Genomic DNA, 15,252 nt, shown 5'->3' with positions numbered 1-15,252 from the left:
CCTCGAATTTGATATCATTCTCTGATGCGCTATGCTCTATAGATAATGCATTCCTTTTCCATTTTCTTGATGTAACTTTCGCACACTGTCTCAATAATTGGTATGTGAAGTATAATGACCGTTATTGTAACTTTTTATAAAATGGTGACCATTTATATAAAATTTGTTAAGCAATTACAACACATTCATTAAAAAAAAGTCAACGTTTCATTATTTTCAATCAATATTTGCTTTTTTTTTTTTTTCTTTTATTAACCATTATTGATGAGATAGATATGATTAAAACGTACTCTTATATTTTATCTTATTACTTACCTGGATGTGTGTGTCGTTTTTATTATATGTATATGGTTGTGTGCGTTTCTGCAAGTATGAATGTGTGTGTGAATTTTAGTATAATAGACTATTTTTGTGAGTATAACAATCTACTTTCTATATGTAAATCTGAGTACTCGATACAAAAAGAGAATTGATATGTATTCCCCTTTGGTTCTTTCATGCCTTTCTATTTTACTTTCCAGGAAAATCTTAAAATTCTGATAAATGTGCCCTTACTACTTGTCCAATGTAGCATTGAGGAAGCATAAAGATTAAAAAGGTTATTTTCAATCCCAATTCACATGTTGCAAAGTTTTTTTAAGAGTTATTGCCTAAATTTTTTGCATTTTAAGTTGTTTTTTTACTTATTACATAACAAATAATGGGTAATATGGTTTTGTAATTTGAATGAAGGTTAAAGTATTCTGCTATTCAGATCAATGGAACCTGAAATGCAAGTTTAATACTTTAAAAATAATTTTACAAACACTCAAATAATGTAACTTTAAATTGGAGGTTGAAGTTGAGTTAAACTTAATTAAAGTAATTTTTAAAAAAATGATCTTTTTTAGGAAAGGGCGTAATGGTCTTTTACTTTATAAAATAAATAATACGAGTACTTTCAAACTTAATTATAAAACAATGGGTTTTAATATATGTGTTATGAAAAATCAAGTAATGATGGATGATCATTGTGCACTAGAAAAATATATGCCAAAAGGGCAATTTGGTATTTTTCATGGTTGTTACCATAAGTGATAATTTGGTGATTCTATTCACCTTGCAATTTGAAAGTTTTTTTTATATCTTAAAGAGAAACACTAATGCTCATACATGTTATGTGAGTGTGGATAATCATTTCACCAAAGTATATTGTTGTAAACAACATACGCATTTTGATGTTCAACCTTTTAAGACATGATAAAAGGCCTAGAAATGGTTATTAAACTGCATAACTTGTCAACAAATTAATGGTTAAAAAAAATACTTCAATTACATCCATTTTTATATTCCCAAAGCAAAATCAATTTTTACCAATGAACTTTTACACATTTTTTTTTATCAAATATAACATTCTTATTCTTTTACAATAAAAAATTAAAGAAATGAACAATATTTTATCATTTTCACCAAAGTAAATTTCTATTTTTGTCATTTCCACCAAAGTACATTGCCATAAACTAAACATATTTTATTTTTTTCGATTATATGTTTGATTTACATCAGGTAATTTAAGAGTAAGACCATTTATAAAATATACATGATGATTTATGACCAATATGATATATTTTTCTTTCAATAGCATTTTATACATTTGAGTAATGGTGAATGCTTACTACCATGGAGAATGATGCACAAGAGAGACCCCTAGGCTCACATATGCCATAATCACCAATCGGGTTGCCTTCATCCATGCATATTACAGGAATCGTTTGATTATGGATGTTTTGAAGTGTTTTATTATTTTTGATTGTTTTGCCCCTGTGATGGTGGTTGCATTCATAGTTTTCTGATTGAAACATGATTGAAACTTACCTATTTAATTTGGAAGGTATATCAAATATAATAAATCTCTTATTTATTTATATTAATCACATTAACAGCTTATATAAAATTTAGGCTGATATATAGCATTTCCAAATTTCAAAATTTACACATGAGAAAACTACAATAAAGTCCTTACATATTGATCTTATAATCGATTTAGTCTCTATACTTTTTTTATCTAACTAAGTCTCAAAAACTGGTAATCGTATACAATTTAACTATTTTACCTGGTCAACAGGTCATCCAACTTTCAAAAATTACATTTTTGGTCCATATTTCAAAATTTATTACAAATTTGGTCCAAAATTTACACATTTGGCCGGTAATTTATTATTTTTTTTTTACAAATTTGATCCAAAATATACCTTTTTGGCCCAAAATTTAGAATTTTGTTATCAGTTCATCCTAACTTTAGTTTTTTTACAAATTTTTTCATCAAAAAAAAATCGAACGTTTTTTCTTTATAAAATCATATTTATACAAAAAAAACATATTTTCACATAAAAAAAATCTTATACATACTATATAAAAACTTTTTTATTTTTTTATATACAAAATACCAATTTATAAAATTAGGTATTTTGTAAGTACATAAATATATGTAATTATGCTTTTATGATATATATATATATATATATATATATATATATATATATATATATATATATATATATATATATATATATATATATATATATATATATATATATAATAAGTATTTTACAAAAAATAAAGTATACAAACACCTATTTTGATAGTAAACATATACATTTCTTTGGTAAAAATATATTTATGTGACTCAAATAAGTGTATTCTTTTGTGTGTGTATATATATATATATATATATATATATATATATATATATATATATATATATATATATATATATATGTATGTATATTATAAATACCTATTTCATAATAAATAAACTTGTATTGTATATATTTTTTTTTATAAAAATGGATTTATATATATATTTATGTACTTAATAAATACCTAATTTTATAAATAGGTATTTTGTATATAAAAATTAAAAAAAAGGTTTTATATTGTAAATATGAGATTTTTTATTTGAAAATATGTTTTTTTTTTTTTATAAAAATATGATTTTATAAAGAAAAAACATTTGAATATATATATATATATATATATATATATATATATATATATATATATATATATATATATATATTATAAACACCAATTTTATAATAAATGTATTTGTATTGTATACATTTTTTTATAAAAACGGATTATATATATATATATATATATATATATATATATATATATATATATATATATATATATATATATATATGTACTTAATAAATGCCTAATTTAATAAATAGGTATTTAGTATATAAAAAAATTAAAAAAAGATTTTATATAGTGAATATAATATTTTTTATGTGAAAATATGTTTTTTTTGTATAAATATGATTTTATGAAGAAAAAATATTCAAATTTTTTTTTTGAAGAAATTTTTTTTTTTTGTAGAAAAAGCTAAAGTTAAGAGTAATTCATAACAAAATTCTAAAATTTGGGCCAAAAGGGTAGATTTTGTAGGTGTAGCAAAATTGTACCATGTAAAACCAGCCAACATGTTACTAACTGAACCATGAAACTTGGTAACCAATATATTTGGTAGCCAACATGTTTCTTTGGTAGTGTTGTACCAATTTATCATGGTTGGTACGGTAATGGTACAAAAATTGAAATACTATGGTAATACCGTACCAACCAATTCATTATATATATATATATATATATATATATATATATATATATATATATATATATATATCAACTGTTAATTGTATTTGTTGTTTACAGTTTTAATAATATTATATTAGTCATTTGGTCGTATTAGTGAATAGTTATTTGTAAGGTCGAACCTTATAATATGATGATGTATGAGACTGATCACTCAGCGTCAGCGTCAGCGTATTAATTACTCAGTGTATAGTTTCATATTCAGAATTTTGTAACAGATTTGGTACTTATCTAGTTTCCATAGTTTTCGTCTATTAGTTAGTTGGTATATCCCTCATTTGTAGGGATTGCCTAGATTAGTTCTATATAGTCTTCTGTACAAGTTTGTAACACAACATCTTTCACAAACCCTAATAGCCGCTTTGTGCATTCGATAATCTCTTTGTGAGATTATCATTCTTAGTGAAAGTTTATCTTTGTGAATCCTCGTTGTTCTTGTTTATAGTCATTGTTTGATAATTTCTTTGATCTTAGGAACTATCAATTGGTATCAGAGCAATGTTCTCTTATCAAACGAATGGCTTCATCATCTTCTTCTTTATATTCATCAAATCATTCTTCTGCTAAAATTCCTCCATTTGATGAAACCAATTTTGCTATGCGGAAAATCAAAGCTCTCTATGCATTGGAATCTGTAGATGAAGACATGTTGGACATCGTCAATGATGGTCCATATGTTCCGATGTATCAGCCGTTGAAAAAAGTGCTCCTGAGGGTGACATGAAGAAGACACCTAGGGAGAAATGGACAACATATGATAAAAGAAAGAATGGTCTAGATGTACATGCTCGGGCTGCAATCAGCTTTGCTTTGCCATATAATGTCTTTCGGCTGGTTCAGAACTACATCTCAGCAAAACAAATGACGGACACGCTGACTGTGTCTTTTGAAGGCACTGAGGAAGTCAAGGTCACTCAGATAAATGATCTAAACAGAAGGTATGAACATTTCTTTGCAAAGAAAGGTGAAACTCTGAATCAAACCTTCAACAGGTTTAATACTCTTGTTAATGATCTGCGGAGACTAGATCAGTTGAAGCATCAAACTATTCTAGTGCATAAGTTTTTGGATTCTCTGGGTGCAGGTTGGGAGAATCATGTGGATGTGCTGAAAAATAGTGAGAAGATCAGCACAATGGATTTACAAAGTCTCTATGGAAACCTTCGATACTATGAGGAATCCAAGCTCCAGAGAAAGGAGCTGATGAAGGATGCTCAACGTGAGTCATCAGTGGCATTATTTTCAAACAAAAAGCAAGTGTTAGAGTCAGACACTGAAAACTATTCAGACACTGATTCTTCTAAAAGTGAGACTGATGATATGGAAAAGGTAGTTGCTAGTGCTGCTTTCATTGTGAAGACTTTTGATAAATCAGGCCGTAATTTCTCAAAGTTTCAGAAGAGGATGGATGGGAAATCTTCTAAAAGGTTAGATGCCATCAAGAAACATGTTATCGAAAAGAAAGTCAAAGCTCAGTGCTCTAACTGTGGTAGCACTAATCATTTTGCAAAAGAATGCAAGCAAAGAAGAACCCAAAGCTCGGAGGAATATTGGAAGCAGAAGTACAATAAGTTGGTTGAGAAGCTGAAAGCAGAGAACTTGGAACATAAAGTTCTTGTCGCTGAAGAAGAAAAATGGAAGACTGATGAGGAGTCATCAGATGATGAAGTTAAATGTCTGATGGCTAAGATAGAAGATACTGATGAATGTGAAGTCAGCAACAATTCGTTTGATGCTGATATGTCTGATGTAGTTGAAAACTCCAGGAAGCACAACACTGATTCCCCTTCAATGTATCAGGTTCAAAATTTTGTTTCCTATTCAATGAATAAAAAAATCAAAATGTTTGAGTATTTGGGTGTTCTTAATTCTAAGAAGAATCAAATCATAAGAGATATGCAGAATCAAATTGATCTTCTTAAAACTGAACTATCCTTGAAAAATAACATTATTGACACTACTCAGGAAAATCTAAGAGTTACTAGTTTATCAAATTCCTCGCTATCTGCTGAAATTGATAAAGTTAAAGACCTCTTGAACAAAGAACAAACTATGCTAAAACTTTGGGCTAAATCTCACAAAAATGCTAATTATGCATTTCTACTCAAATACATCATTCATGTGAGAAAATCCTTGGGGGAAATTTTGCTGAAGCTGAAAAAGTTTTTAAATCTTAAGAAAAAGAATCTGAATTTTATTCCATGAATGAATTGAAAGATAGTTTCAAAAACAAATTTATCAGCAACACTTTTGTTAATCAGAGTCTCATTGATGAATACTGTGTTACTGATTTTAATGGTGTTACTGAGTGTAATATTGAAATTACCGGAATTGATCCTACTTCTTACCCTGCACATCTTGAGAGACCAACTCCTCTCACTGAAAATATTATCGCATTTCCTACCTCAAACGGAGTGTTTCATGCTGTTCATGAACAACTTAAACATTATCCTGATTGTAGTGTGTCAGTGCATAAGTCTAAATCTGATACTGATGTCAGCTCCTTATCCATCACTGATCATAGTTCTTCTGACACTGAATTCAGTTGTAATTCAATGTCAAACAAAAGGTCTCAAAGTTCACGTGGTGAATCTTTCAAATCCAAATGTGTTAAATCTAGAAATCTGCTCACCAAGAAAAACTTTGGTACTAGAGTTTGTTACAGATGTGGTGACACCTCTCACAAGATCAGTGAATGCAAGTTTGATAAAACATCATTAAGAGCTGAAAACATCAAAGTTAGAAATGAAAGATGGACTCTTAAATCAAATTCTTTGAACTGTCTTCCTAAATAGTGCTATAATATATTGTCAAATAACTTTGTGAATGACCCATCTTACAATGGGTCAGTGTGTTCTAACTAGTTTCTCAGCACTGCAGGGACAAGAGCATCTTTGGTACTTAGACAACGGTTTTGTCAAGACATATGACAGGATCCAAGTCTCTCCTGGAAGACTATGTCAAGAAAACTGGTTCTGCAGTAACATACTGAGATAATGGAAAGGGGTTTACTAAAGGATATGGGAACATCAAGTGCAATAATGTGGTGTTTCAGAATGTTTCATATGTAAAGGGTCTCAAACACAATCTTACCTCAATCAGCCAATTGTGTGATGCTGATTATGAAGTTCATTTTACAAAGAAGGAAGGAAGAGTCATCAACACTGACAAGAACATTGTACTCTCAGTAAGTAGAAAAGATGATATATATGTTCTTAACATGTTCTCAAGTGACAAGGCACTGATGCAATGTTTCTTTACCAAATCTCAAACCAATCTCAGCTGGATTTGGCACAAAAGGTTCTCACACTTGAACTTTAAGAATCTATCTAAAATATCCAATCAAGATCTAGTTAGAGGTCTCCCAAAATTCAGCTTTGTCAAAGACAAGATGTGCTCAGCGTGTGAACAAGGAAAGCAAACCAAGTCATCATTCAAACCCAAGTCATGTTCAAGCATATATGTTCCTCATTATTTACTACATATGGACTTGTTTGGACCTATTCCTGTTCGTTCCCAAGGAGGAAATAAGTATACACTGGTGGTTGTGGATGAGTTTACCCGATTTACGTGGGTGGCTTTCTTGAAGAAGAAAGGTCAAGCTGCACAGGAAATTATCTCACTGATTCGACAAAACAAGATGCTGACTGGTCTCAAAGTTAAGCAGCTAAGGAGTGATCATGGCACTGAGTTCCGGAATTCGACTCTTGAAGACTTTTGTGATTTTAAAGGTATTAGGCAGAACTTTTCAGCTCCTCGCACACCTCAACAAAATGGAGTTGCTGAACGAAGAAATCGAACATTGATTGAGGCAGGAAGGACCTTAATGATTCATGCTGGTCTTCCTATGTCGCTTTGGGCTGAAGCTGTTAATACAGCATGTTATACTCAAAATCGCTCTCTAATTCACAAGGTTCACTAGAAGACACCATATGAGATGCTGAAAGGTCGAAAGCCGGATATATCCTTCTTTCACGTGTTTGGATGCATTTGTTATATTCTTAATCACCGTGACCCTAGATCAAAATTTGATCCTAAGGCTGACAAAGGTATTTTTGTTGGATATTCATCTATTTCAAAGGCTTTTCGTGTTTTTCATGTGAACAGGCAATGCATTGAGGAATCCATTCATGTAAAGTTTGATGAAGAATCCTACACTGATGAAAAAGTAGCTCATTCCCCTTCTATTTTTCAAGAGCTTCTCTCCTGTCCATCTGAGGAAGTCTCACATACTGAAGAAGAAGCTATCATTCCTGATCCCATCGTTCCAGACCCAAGTCCTGTCAATCAAGGCACTGCAGTCAGCACGACAACTTTTTTGTCAGATGCTGATGAAACCCTTGAATTTGAAGACTCTCCTGTAACTGATGTTCCTTTCATTGATAACTCTTTAGCGTCAAACTCATTTGAATCAGCTCCAGAACATCGAGATCACCCTGTTGATCAAATTATTGGAAAACTTCATGATGGTGTCCAAACCAGATCTCGCATATCTAATAATTTTTTCATCTACGTTAACTTTGTTTCAATGATCTTACCTGACAAGATACACTCAACACTTCAACACGCTGACTAGATTAAAGCCATGCAAGACGAGCTGAATGAGTTCAAAAGGCGCAAGGTTTGGACTCTTGTTCCCAAACCATCAGGAAAGACCATCACAGGAACACGCTGGGTCTATCGAAACAAGATTGATAAAGATGGTGTTATTACTCGCAACAAAGCAAGACTTGTTGCTCAGGGGTTCACTCAAATTGAATCTATTGATTACGGGGAGACTTTTACTCTAGTTGCCCACATTGAAGCAATCAGACTGTTCCTTGCATATACTTCATACATGAACTTCATTATCTACCAGATGGATGTCAAAACAGCATTTCTTCATGGTGTGTTAGAAGAAGAAGTATTTCTCAAACAGCCCCCAGGCTTTGAAGACAAAGAGCACCCTGACTATGTGTACAGACTGGATAAAGCTGTATATGGAGTGAAGCAAGCTCCCAGGGCCTGGTATGAGACACTGACATCATATCTTCTTGAAAATGGCTACAGAAGAGGAGCAATTGATAATACACTCTTCATACAAAACAAAGGCTCAGACATGATTCTTGTTCAAATCTATATCGATGATATCATCTTTGGCTCTCCAAATGAGAAGCTGAGCAAGGAATTTGCTGAGATCATGTCTCAGAGGTTCGAGATGAGCATGATGGGGAAGATAACCTTCTTTTTAGGTCTTGAGGTTCAGCAACAAAAATCAGGTATCTCAATTTGTCAAAGTAAATATATTGCTGACATGCTTGTTAAGTACTCTCTCAGCGACTGCAAACCGATCTCTACTCTGGTGTCCAAGACTGATAAGCTACACGTTGATCCCACCGGCACTGATGTTAATCACTCTCTTTATCGAGGAATGATTGGATCTCTTCTCTACCTCACTGCAAGTTGCCCTGATATCATGTTTGGAACCATTCTATGTGCTAGATTTCAAGCTAATCCCAAGGAGTCTCATCTCATTGTAGTTAAACGATTTTTTCAATACTTAAAGGGCACTCAAAACATGGCATTGTGGTACCCTCATGACTCAGCACTTGAACTTTTTGGATATACTGATTCTGACTATGCAACATGCAACTTAGACAAGAAGAGCACGTCAGGTGGATGTCATTTCCTTGGAAATCGACTAATCAGCTGGTCTAGCAAGAAGCAAACCTCAGTAGCTATCTCCACTGCAGAAGCTGATTATGTTGCAGCTGGGAGATGTTGTGCTCAGCTCTTATGGATTCAAAATCAGCTTTTAGACTATGGGCTTAAATTCACAAAGACTCCTATATACTGTGATAACACCAGTGCCATTCAGATCACACAGAATCTTGTTCAGCAATCAAAGACAAACCATATCGAGATCAGGCATCACTTCATCAGAGACAATGTTGAGAAGGGCAAGGTTGTTCTAGAACATGTCAAGACTTCAAATCAACTAGCTGATATTTTCTCCAAGGCCCTGGATACCCAACTACTGCTCACATTATTGGAGAACTTGGAATGATCACTTTGGATTAATGTTTTACTAATGTTTGCTATTGTCTTATAAACTGATGTATTTTTTTTTTACTGATGATGTTTTCCATCCTGAGTACCTTGTATGATCTCTTATATCTATCTCTTCTACAAATCTTCTAAACTAAAGTTGAATGACTCACTGTATTAAACCATACACTGATAACATCTTGAAACTCTTTGCCGATGGTTAGACAAAACACCAAGATCTATCACACGCAACTATCCCTTCTTACCAATCTCACACTGATTCTGTGATTCAGTGTGACAAAACACATGCTGATGAGAGTCTAACAGTCTTTGCCGATAGTTAGACCAAAACACCAAGGTCTATCACACGCAACAATCCTCTCTTCACCTTTTTCTCACTCAGTGTCTAATGATTCAGTAAGTAGTACCACTCACTGATAAAGACTCAACACTCTGTACCGATGGTTAGATAATTAAACCAGTATCTAGCACACACACCAACTACCTTGCTAACCCTAAACAAGAAAGTTGTACCTTGAATTGATGACAGATTATCTTTCAGCATGTAACTTTTAGTGTAACTAATCTCAGTGCTTACGCAAACACTGATTGTCGTTTCCTCTGCATTACAACGACTTATTTTCAACGGCTATTTTTTCGGATTTGACAGTTTGTTAAGATACACAATTATTTTCGAAAAAGATAATCATTACCTTTAAAAAAAACCGTTTAATCCCATATTTAAACCTCATTCCCCACCACTCTCCCAAACTTTCCTCCCACAATTCAATTTTCCTTCTCTTTTCTTCAAAACCCTAGAATCCAAACTCTCTTCAATGGCGGCATCACTGTTTACTTTCTCCTCCACCTCAAGAAGAGTCATCCCAGCTCCAAACTCTCCTCCTCTTCCCATATACATCAAAGCCACAAATGTCATCTTCAACCCTGATATACCAGATGTTCATCGCGGTCTTTGAATTGATGATTTTGTCAATTTTATAGTATCTTGCAGAATTCAATATGCTATCAGTGAGGTTCCATCAGAGTTCTTTCCCGAACAAGTATGTGAGTTCTACTGCACCGCGATAGTCAATAATGAAAACAACATCATTTCCAGCACTATTGGGCGTGGCCATCGCTCAGTTTTCATCAACACTGATCTCATCCGTACTGCGCTCAGGTTACCAATTTTTGAACCATTCTCTGAGCTTCCAACTATTGATCGTTGTCGACGCCTCTTTGACCAACTTGGCTATGATCACTCCAAGGCTGGTGCTCCACCAGCTCTCATTCTACGTCAATGTATGACTCCTGGATGGAAGTTCTTCATCGGGGCACTTTGTAAGTGTGTAGGTCACAAATCTCGCAGTGGTGATCAACTGAGTGCTTTTGAGAAACAAGTGGTATGTTCACTTCTCCTTAACAAACGTTTTGATTATGAGGCTTTCTTCTTCGATCATCTTGTCCAACTTCTTCGAGCCAATGTAAGAGTTGATCATGTTCCGTTTCCACGCTGGATTGTTCTTGTCCTGGATAAATTTCATGCTGAAGTCTATTTCTCACACGCTGGAAACCCCATCCAATGCCCACGCATGTCAGTACAAATGTATCAGGATGACCCACTGGCCAATAACATCGGCATCTCTGATCGGATGCGAGAATGGATCGTGGATCAGTATACGGTTCCTTCACTAAACGCTGACACTGACGAAGGAGCTGATGATAACAACGAAATTCATGCTGAAATACAAGACGGTGGTTATATCTCCCCTAAACTTTCTCATCATACTATTTCTGTCACTGAAAGGGTTCACTCAGCTCAAGGGGAGCAACAATCTCAGGGGGAGCAACCATCTTAGGGGGAGCAACCTTCTCAGGGGGAGCATCATCGATCATAATAAATTCCAAGTACTCAGCTCATTCAAATTCCGGCCTTAGCGTTTAATGAGCTTCTTACACTGACTTGAGATATGAGTCAGCATCTTCTATGTATTGAGGCTGATGTCAACCAACTGAAGGGAGTTATTCTGTCAACTCCTTCCCCTGGCCCAAATGACGATGATGGTCAAAAACGGGGAGAAACTGATTTTGTTGATAGAACCGAGCCACCACAGCTTGAGCACGAGTCTGATAGACCAGCAGAAACTGAAAAGCCTACTGAAGAATGTTTACATGATGATGAAGATGAACATGACGATGAGTGTCAGATGCTGGACAGGAACTTCATAGATCCCACTGTGCCAGTTCAAGGTGAAAACTCAGATGTAGTTAGTGAGGATCTTGTTCCTTGATCTCGAAAGCGAAAGGCAGTAGATACTGAATCATCTGATTCACATGTTGATACTTCTCCTCCTAGCAAGAAACATAAGTCCATTGTTAGCATATCAAATATGGCAGCTGAATGGAATATGACCCCTGATCAAGTTAAGCAAATCCTTGATGAAGCCAATAAAGCTCAGCTTCTAAAGAATATTGCTCAAGCTGATGAATATCTCATTCAGCATAAACTTCAGGCAATGGGATCCTTTGAAGCTCAAATGCAAAGGTTTCTAGAATATCAGTCCAAAACTAAATCTTCACAACCTCCTTCCAGTAGCAGTAAGTCAAGGACTGATAGTGTTCGTGCCAGGATCGATCGCAAAAGGTTTCAAGATGTTTTCAAATGAAGAATAAGCAATGACAAGATCATCAAAGTTAAAACCTCAAAACCTCTTGACAAGAAAATCCTTACTTTGCTGATCACTCGTCAAGGTCCTCAACATCCGTACACTGAAGTTATAAAGAGAGATGAGATGATTAGATATGGATACTCTGAAGGGATGGAATTGCTCGAGTTGGCATCCAAGCAAACTTCAGCTCTTTCTTCAGAACTGACCTGTGCTCTTCACTTACTTATCAAGAAAGTTCAGCGTCTTGATCTTGTTCCTACAAAGCGTCCTCAGCAGCAAGGCCCAAGTTCCTCAGTTCCAAGAATTAGAATAACTAGATTTCAAGTTGATGGTGAAGATGTATTGGTTCTAAATTTTGGTGCTGAAGGAATAAACAACTCTCTTCCTATTGGTGTTGAGCCGGTTCAACATAAGTTCATATCTGTTCCTGAACATGGAATGTTTTATCTGGATAAGAACAGGAAAATGTGTTTTCATCGTACTACAGAAATTCCAAGGGCTCCAACAGAACATCTTGTTGGTTTAAGACAAATGTGCATGAGTCATCAAGATGTCTCTGGAGAGTTTCATATACTGATTGCTATGGAGTTACTGAATAGAAGACAGGAGCTGCTAGATAGTCCTTACTGGCCAGTGAAAGTAGAAGCTGAAGCTGAGTGTGAAGAATTTTAGTCTAGCTGGTTTTGAACATCATCGTATTGGGGGATATTGTAAGGTCGAACCTTATAATATGATGATGTTTGAGACTGATCACTCAGCGTCAGCATATGACTCAGTGTCAGCGTCAGCGTATTAATCACTCAGTGTATAGTTTCATATTTAGAATTTTGTAACAGATTTGGTACTTATCTAGTTTCCATAGTTTTCGTCTATTAGTTAGTTGGTATATCCATGATTTGTAGGGATTGCCTAGATTAGTTCTATATAGTCTTTTGTACAAGTTTGTAACAGGGCATCTTTCACAAACCCTAATAGTCGCTTTGTGCATTCGATAATCTCTTTGTGAGATTATCATTCTTAGTGAAAGTTTATCTTTGTGAATCCTCATTGTTCTTGTTTATAGTTATTGTTTGATAATTTGTTTGATATTAGGAACTATCATTATTACCACGTTAAAGCATAATATTAAAATGTTATTTTAGCATTACAGTAGAATTCTTTTGCAAAACTAAAAGAACTACATAACTAATTTCTATATTACACATCAAAATCCCGATGTCTTTGCTTATTTTTAAATATTACAATGGAAAATTAAAAGAAGTTGGTATATACCATTACCAATTTGTACCACCCAAACTTGTTGGTAGCCAAATAAATTAGTACCAAGTATACTTGGTACGGTACCAGTAACAATTATTTTGTAGCAATAATAATTGGTACGATATACAGTTTAAAGAAAAATGAATTGGTACCATACCAATTCCACCTTTAATATTTTGGACCAAATTTGTAAATATATATATATATATATATATATATATATATATATATATATATATATAAGATCCTGGCCAAAAGTGTAAAATTTGGACCAAATTTGTAATATTTGAAATTTGTGTCAAAAATGTAAATTTTGAAAGTTGGATGACCTGTTGAACGGGTAAAAGGGTTAAACTGAATACAATTACCGGTTTTATGGACTTAATTTAGTCAAAAAAGTATAGGGACTAAATCAATTATGAAGCCAATATGTAAGAACTTTATTGCGATATTCCCTCTAAACATATACTCACACAAATATTGCAAACGTATCCAATTCTTTCTTCCACTCTTAAAGTATTTTAGGATTTTTTTCAATCTCTTTTGATTTGCCTATCATCTTCAAAGACAACATCCCTTCAAATAAAATAGGTAACGTTACAATCATCTACCTTTTTATGTTGTGTTGAAATAAAGAATAATCAACAAAAATTGATGGTGTTTTACCTTCAGTCGTGCTGTTGTGATATCCCAATACTCCTTTGCTTCACTCGAAATATGTTATCAACAATCAACATCATCTTATAATCCATGTAATTTTGTCTTCAATCAAGATTGCTTCGGTGGATGTGTTTTCTTCTTTTGTTTCATCGAAAGATATGTACATGATTATTTCAGGGAGAAATATAGACAGAGAAAAGGTGGCTGATGGTGACGCAAATTTGTATATTGTCGAAAATTATACAACTTGAATGTTGTTACTAGTTGCAACACCCCCGAACCAGACAACGGAAACGTACGGGGTCAAGTGACTTCATCTTGTACTATCATCATAGTGTTTATAAATGAATCAAAGACAATATCATCGTCATACATTAAATATAACAATCAAAGTGTTGTTTCACAAACTACATCCCAAATGTTAAATGTATGATGAAAACAAAAATACTAAAAAAGTCCACATTTCCTTGACGACCAACCTGATTAACGATTCCCTGAGAATAAAAGTTATTTGGAAAATGTAAGCAAATATAATGTTGGTGAGTTCATAAGCTTGTTTGTATGAAAAGTTTTGTATCATTTTGTAAACACCAGAAATCCGATATTTCCGTAAAAATGGTTTGAAAGTTTTGTTTCAAATATTGTATTAAAGCATGCGTGTTCTTACTTGGTAGTGTAAAAAGAGTGTTTCCCATAAAATCCGATATTTTCTGTATAATGTAAAATGTAATGTATAGAGTATGTTCCCAAGAAAATTCGATATTTTCTTTTTGTAAAAGTGATGTGGTCTTAAAACCCTAAGACCCGAGTAATGTAGTAAATGTATAGTTTGTATAATGTATCAAGAGTATAGTATGTGTAAACTATTGTGTTTATTAATCTCTATGTGAGTCATTACAACCATACTTGATAAGACTAATATGTCTGCCATGACGTTCTTCAGGCGTCAGATAAGGTAAGACATTTGTCACCCTAGACTGGCCCTGTCTAGTTG

Source organism: Lactuca saligna, chromosome 3 (assembly GCF_052625555.1).
Source record: "Lactuca saligna cultivar CGN05327 chromosome 3, ASM5262555v1, whole genome shotgun sequence".
Taxonomy (NCBI): Eukaryota; Viridiplantae; Streptophyta; class Magnoliopsida; order Asterales; family Asteraceae; genus Lactuca; species Lactuca saligna.
This window is presented reverse-complemented; position numbering follows the sequence as displayed.